Raw genomic sequence first — 4,103 nt, 5'->3', positions numbered from 1 at the left:
CTGGTGATCGATATTACTCACGATAAACAGTCCTTCGTTTGAGGTCGACGATCTAATCGGCTGTGAACTTAAAATAGCTCCATACGCTATAAAAACAATTATTGTGTAACATTGTAACATGGAAAAGTGCATAACGCATGAAAATATAAAATAATAATATAAATGTAACTTTGATGCATTTCAATAAATTCATTTCGAGTAACACAAATAACTTCCTCTTCTTGTGTTTTCTTCCATTCCCTTTACCTAATCCTAAATGATGTATCAAAGAAACAGATACGAAAGTTCAAATTTGTTTAATCATTCTTCCTTCAGAATATAAGATATATGTACATTACAGGATAGAGGTCTGAGAACAATTGGGATTCGAAAAGTTTTTTAAGCTGTTAGGGTAGTTGTAAATTTGAAAATATTCTTAGTTCAACGATGTTAAAATGTTCCAGGTTCCATCTGTGAGAATAGAATCGCAATTAATACACAGAACCGAATTTTCTACGGTTACTACCTTTACCGATTCTGGTGGTTCAGTTGAATATAATTCCTAGAATCATCGTTCTTAAACGGAGGGATTTCTTCAAAACCTTTGATAACTATGAGGTCGGTATTTCAGATCGTACGACACCATTTTAAAATAAATCGTCAATTCTATAGGTTACCTACAACCGGTAAATTAAAATCATCTCTGTAAAGTAAACCATTTTATTATGACTTGTATATTACACTTAGGGTTGTAATTAGAGTTTTCAACAAGTTTATCTCGTTTCTTCCTGTACAGCTGCAAATGATCGAATTCATTGAGTTTTCGTGTTTTTAATTACAATTCCAATATAATTGTATGTAAACCTTGTGTAAAGTATATTTCATCATATAGGTAGACAATGCAATTATTTTAGTTTATTATTTCTCTATCAGTGAGTCAATTATTTCATAATTGGTACTTTTATCGACTTTAAATCGCGCGAGTCTTGGAGAACACCACTAGATGGCGATTTTACCCACTCCTTTTCCCGCCTGTTTAACAAATATTAGGAGTCAAGCGCAACTCCTAGACGCGTGTCAAAATAAATTATTGAAGAAAGTAGTATCAAAGAATCCATTAATAATTTAAAACGAAAAACTTCATTTTGCATAACTTTTTGTATCCACTATTGATAATGTTATATTTCTTCGCTTGAAAAACAACTGGAACGAAAGATCAGTGTGCACGGAATAAGTAACCACCGAAATTATTTCGATTTATAACGGAGTACAATTTGTATAATTTGTAAACGAACAAACGAGAAAACGTCGGTAAAATTATATTTTGACCGATGCGATCGATAAAGTAACATTTTTTTCCGTTACCGTCTTATTTAACTTTTACGTTTTGCACAAAAAAAAAAAAAAAAAGAAAAAAAAACAATTGGGCAACTGCAAATTAAGCAATTCGGATGCCCGATCGATAATGAGCCCATCTAGAGTCGCGTTTTCCCGTTCGACCGATTGTGTCGACTTCGTTCTGTCTTTTTTGGCAACGACCACTTTTTCCTGCCCTTCCTTCTTTCCTCGTTACTCTCGCAGCGTCGCGTTTTTAGACATCGCCTCGCACCGCGGGTGGTGTCAAACTTTCAAGTAACGAACGCTGGCGATAAAATGTACCTCGCTGCGAGCTCACCGTAAATCCTCAACAAGGGAAAATGAGAACTGTCGGGCACCTCGATTCTCCTCGTAGAAAAAACCTTTTTCTGGCCTGGGTGAACTAAGCATTTAGAAACACAGAGTCGATTACATTTCGTAAATTGAGTCGTTAAATTTATCGGGCGTGTCAAATGTACGTATACAGAGTTTTGTAAAAAGTTAATGTATACATTCTGGATAATTTAAGAGTGGGAGCAAACACGCGAGAAATATATATTCAATTGGTAATCTAATGTAATTATTTGCAACCGGAGCATTCTCTGATTATTGTCTTTTACAATTTATACATTCGTTATAGTCTTACTGTATTTTAAGCAGTGTACGTAGATAGCACAAGAAATTTATCGATTTGTCACTTTTGCAATCCATCGGGTAATGTGATTTCAAGGATATCGGTTAGCATTAGCAATAGTGTAAGACGATTAATTTTAATAGTGATGTGTGAATTATAGAAACTAAACATTTCCTTGGTCGCTGATAATTTGCTTCTAAATGGCTGTTTCCTTATACTTACTGAGAAATTTTTCAAATAAATAATAGCACTCGTATAGATATATCATTTCAAATGAAAGATTTGAGTTGTAGTAGTTTATTACCTTTGGAAGTATTTGTAAAACTGAAATATTGTACTATTATTTAGATATAATGAAGTACATTATAAAGTAAATAGTAAGTAACTGTAAATGTGATATATCACAGAATCCTTATGCCATTAAAATATGAAGTATCGCATACTTAAACGCAAGATCGAATCTTTTCAGTTTCGCAATTGGTAAATTTCACCTATAAGTGGACCGCAATTTTAATAATAAAATTATTTTTACCACTTACCCACTTTCTTAAAATGTATAGGTATTATTTATTTCAATACTTTAAAAGCTTTAACATGGTATCTTCGATACTTGGTTCAGTTGCACGAATTATTCAGAAATCTGATCTCCGAATTGTTCGAAACAATGTACCCCGTTAACTGAATGCTACACTGAACTACTCGTAGACCGTGTTTCCCAACAAACTAGAAAACGGTATCGCAATAATAGATGTATCATAGCTGGGCTATATTTAACTGCAAGATTAAAATATACACGTTGCTTGAATTTAGTTAGAGATAACGAAAGTGGTACGCAACTAGATTGGCAGCGAAAGGGAATAAACAGTAGCAAAGTGAATTTTATCGCGTAGTAAATTTTCGACCGGTTTGCACTTAAGTGTAAATATCAGGGTTGAAGTTCCACGAGTAAAATTGTTCAAAGAGCGTAAAAATCCACCTATCGACGATTCGCAATATCGCGAATAAATGACCCCAATAGATTGCGCAGCATCGTAGACGTGCATTGTTGCACCATACAGGATATCCTCAGCAACGAGCACCGTTTGGTTAAACGTTCACCTCGTTGGTAAGAAATGTTTTCTATCGTCTCTCGGTGACAATGCGCTCCGTGACAATCGTTGGAGAGCAAATGGAATCGAGCAGGCATCTTATACATCTTGCCGGTGTTGCAGTTACGCGGACAGGGGTTTCGCAACGCTTCGCGGAAGGTCGCCGACGTAAAGGATTGTCTCCTGCTCTAGGCCGTTGAAACGCAGGTGTTTTCCGACATGAACGTCGCGACAAGGCTGCCCACGATAGCCACGAACGTGTATCCGGTTGTCTGCGTGCATGTGGCGAGATTTGCCTTTCGCAAGGCCGTCTCGAGTTAGACACCGTTCAGCTCAACCTGGACGACGCTAGAAAGTGACAATTCCGAGTGCACGCACGCACTCACGCACGCACGCACGCACGCACGCAGGCGCGTGCGCGTGCGCGCGCACACGCGCCGGCGCAACGTTGATGCGCGCGATACATTTCAGGATTGTCCGTCCGACAGGGGAGACATCTGCGCGGCGACTACGCGCACGACAGGAACTATCCCGGTGCTCCCCTTTAGCGGGAGCGAAACGAATCGTTTAGTGGGTTTCTGCAATTTCTAACTGTTCTACGACTCTTCTCCGAGTCCAGGTTTGGTATTTGCTGTTACCATGAAGAAATGTTGCACAAGTTATAGTCCTTTGATTAATTTGGTACTTTCTGTTACCAAGAAGCAGCATTGCAATAAGTTATAGTCCTTTGATTAATTTGGTACTTTCTGTTACCAAGAAGAAGCATTGCAATAAGTTATAAGTCCTTTGAGTAATTTGGTATTTGCTGTTACCATAAAAAAATGTTGTACAAGGTATAGTCCTTTGACTAAGTTAGTATTTTCTGTTACCATGAAGAAATATTGCACAAATTATAGTCCTTTGATTAATTTGGTACTTTCTGTTACCAAGAAGCAGCATTGCAATAAGTTATAGTCCTTTGACTAATTTGATATTTGCTGTTACCACAAATAAATGTTCCACAAGTTATAGTTCTCCGACTAATTTGGTATTTTCTGTTACCATAA

General features: G+C 37.1%; 1 long non-coding RNA gene across 1 annotated transcript; it reads right to left on the bottom strand.

The window, feature by feature from the left end:
- Window positions 1-1,321: 1,321 nt before the first annotated feature.
- Window positions 1,322-2,256, bottom strand: LOC143153134 (uncharacterized). The gene is made up of 2 exons (XR_012993722.1): window positions 2,192-2,256; window positions 1,322-1,738 (listed from the first exon to the last, which is right to left on the bottom strand). It is a non-coding gene; the product is annotated as an uncharacterized LOC143153134 (long non-coding RNA).
- Between the last annotated feature and the right edge of the window lie 1,847 nt (window positions 2,257-4,103).

Source organism: Ptiloglossa arizonensis, chromosome 1 (genome assembly GCF_051014685.1).
Source record: "Ptiloglossa arizonensis isolate GNS036 chromosome 1, iyPtiAriz1_principal, whole genome shotgun sequence".
NCBI classification, from domain to species: domain Eukaryota; kingdom Metazoa; phylum Arthropoda; class Insecta; order Hymenoptera; family Colletidae; genus Ptiloglossa; species Ptiloglossa arizonensis.
This window is presented reverse-complemented; position numbering and strand designations above follow the sequence as displayed.